At 39.2% G+C, this 13,156-nt stretch overlaps 1 non-coding gene across 1 annotated transcript; it reads right to left on the reverse strand.

Annotated features, from left to right (window-relative positions):
- Positions 1–12,158: 12,158 nt before the first annotated feature.
- Positions 12,159–12,231, reverse strand: TRNAE-CUC (transfer RNA glutamic acid (anticodon CUC)). Its single transcript has one exon. It is a non-coding gene; the product is annotated as a tRNA-Glu (tRNA).
- Positions 12,232–13,156: the final 925 nt, after the last annotated feature.

The raw sequence follows: 13,156 nt of genomic DNA on the forward strand, positions 1-13,156 counted from the left end.
CCAGTCAGCATGCTTCTGTGTTTTCTCTAGCCACAGTCCGCTGCTCGATTGCAGAAGTACAGTAGGTACAGAGTTAGATTGTAGCAGTTTTAAACTTTGTCAGATAAGTATTAAGGAAGCAAGCTAGATGAGGATGTATGCCAGAGTGATTAAAATGATAGATCTTGGATCTAAATTTGGTAAGATGTGAAGGAGAGGTTTGAGAAGGGTAGGTGGTAGGATCAATGGATTTGATGACCCAGTAGGACCAAGGGAGTTTTGGAGTGAATATAAAAGATAAAGTGAACTGGAAAGATAGAAGTTAAATGATAGAGAATAAAATGTAAGAAACTGAGATTGTATGATGTTAGTAATGACAAACATCTAGAGTATAAACCCTGAAGTGTGTGCTTGAGGTAAGGCTGCGTGCAAGATCAATTGTAATGAATAGGTCAACTAACTGACATATCATATTGTTTCAGAGTTTTAAATGGGCCTGTTATTTGAATGTTATGATCACCAATAAATCACAGGAAATGTAATGAAAATCCAGGGGTTCAACTTTTCAAGGAATGAAAGGTTCTAACTGGGAGGATGGTAGGTAATTGATGGGGTTGGACAGTAGCTGCTAAATGTATTTCGACAGTCATAACTTTAAAGGGAGATCAAATAACATACTTGTATATTTTACTCTAGCAAGTTCAGCTTCTCAGACCAAGATCTGCAGTAGGCAAATTGATGGGTTTTGTCAAAGTTGGAGCTTTTGCCATATAATTGTACTAAAATGAAAAGAGAGAAAGAGTGAAAGGTGTTTCCAAGGAAGTCATTCTAATTAAGGACTATTGGGATTCGAACTGGACAGTAAGAGAGGGAAAGACTTCTAAGAAGAGTGACTGAGAGGGAGAGTAGGATGATCGTGGGTTGGAGGCCTTGGTAAAAGGAAGCAAAGAACTGCTGGAAAAGGTGGACAGAGTGAATGAACTGAATGTATATTACATGGTGTTCAGAGTGGGAAGCTTGAGGCTATTTTGAAGGTGACACAGTTAATGGTGATGACAAGATTGAATGCTGTCTGGGCCTGGAGGAAACAACCTTTGGACTTGAGGAGGTGAAGGAACTGAGACATGAGAGTGTTGATGCCAGGAATTATTATTATTAGTGTTACTATTTTTGATAGGAGTAGGGGAAGAAAGGAACTTGTATAGCAGGTGATAAAATGTAATCAATAAACGATGAAGAGTGACCAGGATTTGAAGGTGACAGTAATAAGTAGGAGAGTGTTAGGCTTGAACTTTACAAGATCTGAACTTTTGAGCAAAGAGAGAGAAGGAACGGTTTAGAGGGAGCAATGGGAGCAAGATGGATACCTACTCCACTTCCAGACTTTGAGGAATGGAGGGATGTGAGAAGAATAAGTCCTTCAAGAGGGCTGTGGAGGAGACTTGTATCACCACAGAACAGCTAGGGGAAGGAGGTGTTCAGAGAAGAATGGAATGAGCTGGATGGAGCTGAATAGCAAAGTACCACAAACTGGGTGACTTAGAACAACAGAACTTTATTGTCTCATAGTTTTGAAGGCCAGAAGTCTGAAATCAAGATGTTGAAAGGGCCATGTTCCTGTTGTAGCCATCAGGGAGAAATCTGTTCCAGGCCTCTCACTTAGCTTCTGGTAGTTCTTTGCTTGGGCAGCATAAATCCAACATGACATTCTCCCTGAGTGTGTGCCTGTTTCCAAATTTCTCCTTTTTATGAGGACACTAGTCATGTTGAATTATTAATAGAAGGCCTTCCTACTTCCATATGACTTAATTCTAACTTAACTAATCATATTTGCAATGTTCCTATTTTTTGTGTTTTATTTTTTAATTTTAATTTTGTTTCTTCTAGTTTTACTGAGATATAATTGAAATATAGCACTGTATAAGTTTAAGGTGTACAGCGTAATATTTTTACTTACATTCATCATGAATTGATTATCATAATAAGTCTAGTGAACATCTGTCATCTCATATAGATATAAGATTAAATAAATAAAAATTTATTTTTTCCTTATGATGAGTACTCAGGATTTACTCTTAACAATATCCACAAATATGGAAGGGTTAATTATATTTATGTTGTACATTATATTTCTGGTACTTATTAATGTTATAACTGGAAGTCTGTACCTTTTGACTAATAGTAGTAATGTTACTTGCTCAGTTGTGTCTGATTCTTTGTGACCCCATGGACTGTAGCCTGCCAGGGTCTTCTGTCCATGGGATTCTCCAGACAAGAATACTGGAGTGGGTTGCCATTCCTTTCTCTAGAGGATCTTCCTGACCCAGGGATCGAACCTGGGTCTCCTGCATTGCAAGCAAATTCTTTACCATCTGAGCTACAGGGATCTCCAATTACCCTTCACCCAACTGCTGACCCTGGTAGCCACAAATCAGATCTCTTTTTCTGAGTTTGTGTGATTTTGAAGAATTGACCTGCAGCACTGCATTAGCTCCTGGTGCACAAAATAGTGATTGGATATTTCTATACATTTCAAGATGATTACTACAATAAGTCTAGTTACCATCTGTCAGCATACAAAGGTATTATGTACTTATTGACTGTATTCTCTACATTGTACATTTCATACCCATGACTCATTTATTTTGTAACTGCAAGTTTATACCTCTTAATCTCCCTCATCTGTTTCTCTCATCTTCCATCCCACCCCCAGCAACTCCTGTTTGTTCTTTGTATCTATGACTGTCTCTGTTTTATTGTATTTGTTCATTTGTTTTGTTTTTCTAGATTCCACATATAAATGAAGTTCCATGGTATTTGTCTTTCTCTGTCTGACATTTTACTTAGCATGATACTCTTTAGGTTCATCCACATTGTTGTAAATGGCAAGATTTCATTCTCTTTTATGGCTGAGCAATAAAGATTCTATTGTGTAAACTATATATATATTGCTGGATTGTATGGTAGTTCTGTTTTTAATTTTTTGAAGGACCTCCATACTGTTTTCCTAGTGGCTATACCAGTTTACATTCCCACCAACAGTGCTCAAGGCTTCCTTTTTCCCCACATCCTTGCCAATACTTTATCTGACAAATGTAAGGTGATACCTCATTTGGTTTTGGTTTACATTTCCTGGGTGATTAGTGACGTTGAACATCTTTTCATATTCCTATTTGTTTTATTTTTAATTATTTATGTAATTTTATTTTTGGCTGTGTTGGGTCTTTGTTGCTGCAGATGGGCTTTCCTCTAGTTGCACGGAGCAGGGGCTGTTCTTCATTGGGGTGCACACACTTGTCATTGCAGTGGCTTCTCTTGCTTCAGAGTGCAGACTCTAGGGCATGTGGGCTTCAGTTGTTGTAGGATGTCAGTTCTATGGCTGTGCCCAGGCTTAGTTGTCCCACAGCACGTGGATTCTTCCAGGACCAGGGATCAAACCCATGTCCCCTGCATTGGCAGTTGGATTCTTAACTATTAGATTGCCAGAGAAGTCCTTATGTGCCTATTTGCCATCTGCACATCCTCTTTGGAAAAATGTCTATTCAAGTTCTCTGCCACTTTTAAATTGGACTTTTTTTAAAGTTAAGTATGAGTTCTTTGTATACTTTGCATATCAATGCCTTGTCAGACATATCATTTGCAAATATCTTCTACCATTCAGTAGTCAGTTTTTTATTTGTTGATAATTTCCTTTCCTGTGCAAAAGATTTTGAGTTTAATTAGGCCCCATCTGTTTGTTTTCACAAAAATATTGCTAGGACCAATATCAAAGAGCCCACTGCCTGTTTTCTTCCAGGAATTTTACGATTCAGCTCTTATACCTAAGTGCTTAATCCATTTTGAATTTATTTTTGTTTATGGTGTGAGAAAGTAGTCTAGTTTGATTCTTTTGCATGTAGCTGTCTAGTTTTCACAATACCATTAATTGAAGAGTCTGTCCTTTTGTATATCCTTGCCTCTTGTTTTCATAGATTAACTGTCCATGGAAGTGTGGCTTTATTTCTGGGCTCTCTATTCTGTTCCATTGATTTATGGGTCTGTTTTTGTGCCACTACCAAACTTTTGGTGTCTGTAGTTTTGTGTTATAGTTTAAAAATCAGGGCACATATGCTTTCAGCTCAGTTCTTTCTTCAGATTGGTTTGACTGTTCAGGTTTTTTGTGTGTGTTTCCATCCAAATTTTAGAGCTATTTATTATAGTTCTATGAAAAATGCCATTGGAATTTTGATAGGGATTGAACTGAATCTGTAGGTTGCCCTGAGTAGTATGGTCATTTTAACACCATTAACTCTTCCAGTCTCTGAGCACAATGTATCTTTCAGTTTGTTTGTGTCATCTTCACTGTCTTTCATCAGTGTGCAATGACCCTATTTTTAAAAAAACTTTTAATTTTATAACGGAGTATAGCTGGTTAACAATGTTGTGATCATTTCAGGAGGACTGCAAAGGGACTCAACCATACATACACATGTAGCCATTCTCCCTAAACCCCCCTCCCATCCAGGCTGCCACATAACATTAGGCAGAGCTCCCCGTGGTATACAATAGGACCTTGTAGGTTATCCATTTCAAATATAGTAAGCAGTGTATATATCAATCCCAAACTCCTTAACTCCCTCCTCCCTCCATCCTTCCCCCCGGTGGCCATGTTTGTTCTCTTAAGTCTGTGAGTATGTTTCTGTTTTGTAAATACGCTTATTTGTATAATTTCTTTTTAGAGTCTGCATATAAGGGATGTTATATTTATCCCTCTCTGTCTGACTTAATTCACCAGTATGACCCTCTTTAGGTCCGCCCATGTTGCTGCAAATACATTATTTCATTCTTTTTAATGGCTGAGTAATATTCCATTGTGTATATGTACCACATCTCCTTTACCCATTTCTCTGTTGATGGACATTCAGGTTGCTTCCATGTCTTGGGTATTGTAAACAGTGCTGCAATTAACACTGGGGTGCATGTATCCTTTTGGACCCTGTTTTTCTCCAGATATATGCCCAGGAGTGGGATTGCTGGATCATATGATAGCTCTGTTTTTAGTTTTTTAAGGAACCTCCATACTGTTCTCCATAGTGGCTGTCCCCATTTACATTCCCACCAACAGTGTGGGAGTGCTTCCTTCTCTCCACACCCTCTCCAGCATTTATTGTTTGTGAATTTTAGTCACTTTGACTAGGGTAAGGTGATAATCTCATTATAGTTTTGATTTTCATTGTTCCAATAACTGGCACTGGTGAGTATCTGTTCATGAGCCTCTTGGCTATCTGTATGTCTTCTTTGGAGAAATGTCTCTTAGATCTTCTCCCCTTTTTATTATTATTATTATTTTTTATATTGAGCTGCATGAGCTGTTTTTAAATTTTGGAGACTAAACCCTTTTCGATCACATCATTTGAAAACGTTTTCTTCCAATCTGTGAGTTGCAATGACCCTATTTTTGTATTAGGTCACACTCTGAGGTACTGAGGATTAGGATTTATGCATAGCAATTTGGGTGGGCAGGGGCATAGTTCAACCCATAACATAAGTGTTTGCTGATGACCAATAGGGGGAAGGATTTTAGAGGTAGAGGATAGTTGGGAAAGTGGATGGAGAAGTAGGTGTAAATAATGCTTGAGATGATGGATGATGTTGGGAGTTCAGGTTTCTGGTTAACAGGTAATAGGAGATGTGATGTATTAGAACTGATGGCCAAGCAGGACAAGGTGGTGTCTTTGGACAAGTGTTCTCTCCTGCAACTCTCAGTAGGATGGTGGCCAAGGGAGGGGAGAAATAGCCCTCAGTGTGCTCATCTCAGGAAAAAGAGAAACTCTGAGAGCTTCTCTCTCTAGTTCTGAGGTGCTGTGGTGGCCTTAGGAGGGCTTGTCTCGCTTAGAACAAGAAGCTAGGAATATTTCTTTGCAAGGGTTGTGCTGTGGTGGCCAAGACAGGAGATGTTGAGATGTGTGTTTATCATCTGATGGTGTGGTGATGTGGTGCTTACTACTCAGGTAACTTCATGAAGCTGCAACTATTTTGTCAGCCATAGAATCCAGTATGATGTGTGGTATTATGAAGAAAATTCTTAATGTGTTTCAGCAATAATAAAACTCAAATTTTGAAGGGGGCATGTGTATTCTTAAAGGGAGAAACTTTTATTGGGTGTGAGAACGTAGAATTCTTTAACTTGTTCTTTTTGATATGATGCTGCTAAGTGAGGTTTCTGTGTTCATGAAGACATGATGGAACTTCTGTTAGAATGATCTTCACAAATTTGTCAAATGGAAGAAGTTTGGTTTGGGTGTCTGTCTGTTGTTGCCTTCTATACAGGTATTCGTATTCCCTCTGCTTATATTTCCTTTTCCTTTCACTCTCCAGGAACTCTTTTCTTCTTTGATTTACTCTTTCTGATTCCTCATTCATTTCATAAACTGCCTCAGTGATATTTTAGAAGAATACTTTGATATTTAAGAAACAAAGAAGGAAAGAACAAGAGCTAATTTTAAACTGGTGCTTGTGATGTTAGAAGGTTTCACATTGTTACTTTCTGATTTCGATTACCCCTCATCAGGATGGAATAAATGGTACCTTGTTTTATGAGAGATGTTTATCTTTTATAAACTGAGCCACAGAGAGAGTGAGTGGCTTTGCTCAAGGATATACATCTTGTTAGAGAAATGCTTTCTTGATTCAAACTGAGTCAGATGGACTTTCAAGTCCCCTTTTCTCCAGGGCATTATTTATTCCCTAGGCTAACAAACATGCAGCCCCCTTCAAGTAGATTTGGAGTGAAAGAAGGTGCTAGTATAATAAAGGCAGCTCCCTGCTTGTCCTTTTGTGATGGGCTGAGACCAGGTGTCATCTCTGTTTTTATCATTTAGTAGCTATGCAATTCCTTAGCCTCAGATGTAAAATAGGGCTAATAACATTTACCCCCAGGGTTATGATGATGAAAATAAATACTATGCGAAAGAACTGAGGAAATCAGTGCTTGGCATAGTGTATGTTTATTATTTATTTATTTTCTTTTTGACTGCACTGAGTCTTCCTTGCTGCTCACAGGCTTTTTCTATTTGTTGTGAGAAAGGACTACTCTCTAGTCATGGTGTGTGGGCTTCTCACTGCAGTTCTCTTGTTGCAGAGCACAGGCTCTATAGCTCATGGGTTTCAGTAGCTGGGGCACAGGGGCTCAGTGGTTGCAGCTTACGGGCTTTGTGGCCCAAGGCACGTGGGATCTTCCCAGACCAGGAATGGAACCCGTGTCTCCTGCGTTGGCAGGCGAACTCCCAACCACTGAACCACAAGGGAAGTCCTCTTGTATGTTTTAATAATGATTATTTCTTTATCTTTGCTATTTGGATTCAGAACCAGAATGCTAGGAAAAAAATTCGCAGCAGTTGGTAATTATGGACCAGGGGATAGATGAAGTGGTTAGGAACATTTTAAGTGTATCTCAACCCACATAAAGGTCAAAAGTCCAGACCTAAAATTTGGCTTTAGTTTTTGAGTTAGAATATATTATTATTCCACAGAGAGGGGAAAAAAATCTTTAGTAAAAAGGACTACTGATTCTGACTTCTCCCAAATTAGTGCAATCTCTGTTTTAACAGGTCCAAATTAATCAAGCATTACTGTCTTCAGTTCTTCAAGTGTGGCTGAGCTATTATTAAGGGTAATTCAGGAACATCAGCAATTTCCTCTCAACCTTAAGAGCCAAAGGAATTCCGTTGGAATGTGAGCTTGAGTATAAGACGGAAATGGGAGGATGAGACTCTTAGTAAATTTTAGCCCCATATAATTGAGTCATTCCCTCATTGAGGCCTGTACTGGAGCCTCCTGAATAATACGGACTTGAGATGGTTCCTGTGGTGGCATTCTCCAACTTTAGGGTGTTTCACCATCACTAGGGGACCTGGAAAAAAAGCCCTTCACTCAGAGATTCTGTGCGACTGACATTAGCTGAGCCCCAGGTCTCTGCATTTCTGTAAGGCTGTCATGGTGGTTCTGATGCAGAACACCAACAGGTGACGCTTTGAGAATCACCATTTGCCAAATGTAGGCATTTAAAGTCTGACCAGTTGCTTTCTGTTGTCCTTTTTCTTGTTGTGCTTGGCACCTTGTGATGTCCATGAATGGGAGCTTAATATACATTAGGGTGTGAAGTAATCTTGGGAAATTTTAACTTTAAAATATTAGCACTTCACAGAAAGGGTCAGCATAAATCATGTCTCATATTGTCCTCTAGTAGAAGATGTTGGGGGCTTCCCTAGTGCTGCAGTGGTAAAGAATCCACCTGCCAAAGCAGGAAACACAGGAGACTTGGGTTCAGTCCCTGGGTTGGAAAGATTTCCTGGAGTAGGAAATGGCAACCCATTTCAGTATTCTTGCCTGGAAAATTCCATGGACAGAGGAGTCTTGTGGGCTACAGTCCATGGAGTTGTAAAGAGTTGGACATGACTGAGCGCATGTGTACACATATAAGATGTTGGCTGTATTTTTCCTCCTAGTTCCTCCAGCTTCTTGAAGCATGGTTATCCATTTTCTTTGTAATAGAATGCCCAGTAAAGGAAGTTAAGTGCATCAGTCCTATGGCTGTATTTTCTACAAGATTCAATAATGCTGATCTCTTTAATTCAGATCTCTTAGGGGCATAGAATCAAGAATCAAATTTATAAGGCTAGAAGAATCCATCAAATGCCACCTAGTATGCTCCTTGCCTTTGGCAGGATCACATGTAGGTCAGTCTATTGTAACTGAATTTCCAAGGGTACTAGAGCTATGTGTGTCTACACTGTGGGGGACCCCACTTGAACCCATGTTCCCTCCTCTCTGCCTCCTAGATTACAAAAGTCATTTCTCTGCACATTAGCTATTTATTATAGGACTGTCTGAAGCAAGAAGAGGCACCAGGTCTTCCAACTAATGTCTGGAGACTTTGATGTGGTTGGCAGACATATTCCTCATGAAGAATGAAAGGATCATTGAAAGGAAGAAACTTCAGCATCCTGCTTTAAGTAGAAAAACTGAGACCCAAAAAGTGTGGCTTAGAAGCTGCAATAGGAATGTCCTCTAGTTGGGAAGTGCTGCTGTATTGTCACAGGGATGACCTATGACCATGCTCCCTGCCCCCGTCCCCCAAAACCAAATCAATAGGCATAACAAGGGATTCTGGTAGCAAGACTTATTGATATTCAGGTATCATCTTTGAGTTTTATATTAGCAAAGAAATGTTTTGAATTGTCTTAACCTAAAATTTTCCATAGTACTTTCTTAGAGAGGCATTTGTCAGAACAGTATGCAAAACAGGCAAGGAGTGGGAACAAGAAAAAGGCCAATTGTAACATGAATTAACAATTTCTCAAAATTGGAATGAAAACAGTTTTATGTTAGAATGTACTTGTCTTTTACTCTCCTCGATGGAGGAGCCTGGTAGGCTGCAGCCCATGGGGTCGTGAAGAGTCAGACATGACTGAGCAACTTCCCTTTCACTTTTCACTTTCATGCATTGGAGAAGGAAATGACAACTCACCCCATTGTTCTTGCCTGGAGAATCCCAGGGATGGGGGAGCCTGGTGGGCTGCCGTGTATGGGGTCGCACAGAGTTGGGCATGACTGAAGTGACTTAGCAGCAGCAGCAGCAGCAGCAGCAGGCATGCCTGGGCAACCACTGATCTAGTGCCCTGTACACAGTAGATACTCAATAAGTGCTCATAACCTGTTTATTTCAATTCGGTGTATCAGTGAAATAAGAGTCTTTGACTTGGATTCTTTCAGCTCTGAGGTCAGAATCATGGGAGTTTTCAGTGTATTTTCACATGTATCCCTACATCTCCAAAGAGAACATCTCCAAAGTATTGGGACTTTTGGTCAATGTGGGCATTGCATTTGCCTCTTGGTGGGTGGGTTTAGAATGGGCTTCCCAGGTGGCTCAGTGGTAAAGAATCTGCCTGCCAGTGCAGGAGCCACAGGAGATGCAGTTGCAATCCCTTGGTTGGGAAGATCCCCTGGAGGAGGAAATGGCAATCCACTCCAGTAGTCTTGCCTGGAAAATCCCATTGACAGAGGAGCCTGGCAGAATACAGTACATATGGTCTCAAAAAGTTAGACATGACTGAGAAGGGTTTGGTTTGGGACCAGCAAGCTAGTGCTTGGCATTTGCCTAAGTGGACCTGATACCACAATGCCATGTCTTAGTCAGGCAGTTGGACTCAGAATGTGGCCAAATGTATTCAGGATCAGTTAGCCAGCTTCACTCTCTGTGTGTCTACCCTGGGCTGACACCCCCAAGGACTTGGAGAAAATGTTGGACTGACAGAAAGTAAAATTACCGCTAGGCTTTCTTTAGTGTCCTATTTGTGTCTTATGATAAATATTTATTATTTTGGTGAAAAGAATTTTCCTTGTTTGTAATATTCCATCTTCTGGGAAGAAAATATTGAGATAAGAGGGCATTTATCATTCTAGAGTTTATTGGCTTGTACTGTTTATTTATTCTTGAAAGGAAAACAATCCCTACACCAGGAAGTGGTAACATGACAGAGCCAAGTGTACAGATGTGTGGTGGAAAAAACGAATGACAAAGACTCAGACTGTTTTAGTGGTGTCTTTTTTCCGAAAATGATCCGCCTTCATGTTCATGGCACTCGTCCTCTGCTCCCTCCCTGATCCGGTTCATGCTATCTCCTTGCCAGCCTGTAAGACCCTGGGAAAGTCATCTCAGTCTTGGTTTTTCCATTTGCAAAATGAGAGATTGGAGCTGTGACCCTAGAGATTTCATCTTTAATGGCTGTACTTGTTATTTTTTGAAAAATTGAGGCTCTTTTTTGTATATTATGTTAGCAAAGTGAATATCCCACAAAACCCCAGAAATCTGAAAAGTATAAACTAGAATTTTTCAGCATTATTAGTATGTGGGTCGACAGATGAGAAGAGGGTTGAGTGTTGGGATGGACACTTCTTTCTTACAAGTATGGAAAGTGCAGTGATCTCAGTTGAAAGGAATGGTTCTCACTACCATGGACCTCTGGGAAGTCGTGCCCAGGATGTTGGGTTCTGCTCTTGGATGGGTGTGTAGAGAAACGAGATCACATCCCATTTGTGCTTTTCCACTGGATTCTCCACCTCCTTCCAGTGTACCACCATCCTTTGTCTCAACCCTCTCCTTCTCTCCCTCTCTTACTTCTGTGTAAGAGTTTTTGTATCTATGATTGTCTTTTCTTCTTGCTCCATTTCATCCCTTTCCCCTATGTTTTCTTCTTTTTGTTTGTCCTTTATTCTTTAGACATAAAGCCCTTATTTTACTTTTTTTAGCTTATTATTTTTTATTAAAGTATAGTTGATTTACAGTATTGTTAGTTTTAGGTGTACAACATAGTGATTCAGTATTTTTAGAGATTATAATCTATTTAAAGTTATTATTAAACAATGGCTGGATTTCTCTGCACTGTACAATATGTCTTTATATCTTATTTACTTTATAGATAGTAGTTTGTATGTTTTAATCCCACATCCCTATTTGCCCCCTCCCCATTCCCTTTCCTCACCAGTAACCATTAGTTTGTTCTCTACGTCTGTGAGTCTATTTCTGTTTTGTTATATAAATTTGTTTCATTTTTTATTCCATGTGTAAGGCATAACAGAACATATTTCTCTATCTGACTTATTTCACTAAATTTAATACTCTCTAGGACCATCCACATTGTTACAAATGGCAGAACTTCATCTTTTCATGACTAATATTCCATTGCATATATAGTACACACACATACACACACTATACACACACACCACACATTGCAGTTTTTAAAAATCCATCCATCTATTGGTGGACACTTAGGTTGCCTTAATGTCTTGACTATTGTAAATAATACTGCTGTGGACATTAGGGTGTGTATATCTTTCAAATCAATGTATTTGTTTTCTTGGGATATGAACCCAGGAGTGGAATTGCTGGATTATATGGTAGTTCTATTTTTAGTTTTTTGAGAAACCTCCATTCTGTTTTCCATAGTGGCTGCACCAGTTTACATTCCCATCAACAACCTAGGAGGGGTCCCTTTTCTTTGTATCCTCACCAGCGTTTGTAACTTGTGGTCTTTTTGATGATAGCCATTCTAACAGGTGTGAGGTAGTATCTCATTGCAATTCTTTTTTCTTTTTTTTTTTTGCCAAGCCATGCTCTGAGACTTGTGAGATTTTAGTTCTCTGACCAGGGATCGAACCCAGGCCCTCAGCAGTGAGAGTGCTGAGTCCTAACCACTGGACCATCAGGGAATTCCTCTCATTGTGATTTTGATTTGCATTTCTCTTATGATTAGTGATGGTGAGCATTTTTTCATGAACCTGTTAGCCATTTGTATGTCTTTTTTTGGAAAAATGTCTATTGAGATTTTTTGCCCATTTTTAAATTCTGCTGTTTGGTTTTTTTTTGATATTAGGTTGGATGAGGTGTTTATATGTTTTATAACTGCTTGTAGGTCATAGCATTTGCACATGTTTTCTCCCATTTGTAAGTTGTCTTTTTGTTTTGTTGATAGCGTCCTATGCTGTGCCAGCGCTTTTCAGTTTAATAAGGCCCTATTTAATTTTGCTCTTATTTCTTTTACTTTAGGAGCTAGACCAAAAAAATATTGCTATAGTTTATGTAGCTGTCCAGTTTTCCCAGCACCACTTATTGAAGAGGTTATCTTTTCTTCATTGTATATTCCTTCCTCCTTTGTCATAAATTAATTGACCTTAAGTGTGTGGATTTATTTTGGGGCTATTTTACTTATTAAAATTTCTTTGCTTTTTTATCCTTCTTAATTTTTAATGAGAAATCTTGCTTTTGTAAAAACTAAATAGAATTAGATTGATTTTTGTGTATATGGCCCTTGCATGAAGATGATTTTCCAAGCCCAAACTGCACAAAGCAATCAAAATGCAAATACTAGGAATAGTAAAAGCTTCTTGAATTTGCTGTTAAAAAAATATGAGTGAAGAGTAAGGTGTTGGTGTAATACCCCAGGACTGGGCGATGTAAATTGTCTTACCACTTGAAGGTTTTTGGAGGCAAGTAACATTGTGAGTTAGAAAGTTTTTCTTCATTTTACAGAGCACCATGAGGGAGGTTGGGTTTTCAGAACAAATATCTAAGGCTTCCTAGAACATTTGAGAAGCCTAAAAGTGGGAACTGTGGTGCGGGAGTGCTCAAGTAAGC

The sequence above is a fragment of the Bos mutus genome, chromosome 20 (genome assembly GCF_027580195.1).
Source record: "Bos mutus isolate GX-2022 chromosome 20, NWIPB_WYAK_1.1, whole genome shotgun sequence".
NCBI lineage: Eukaryota > Metazoa > Chordata > Mammalia > Artiodactyla > Bovidae > Bos > Bos mutus.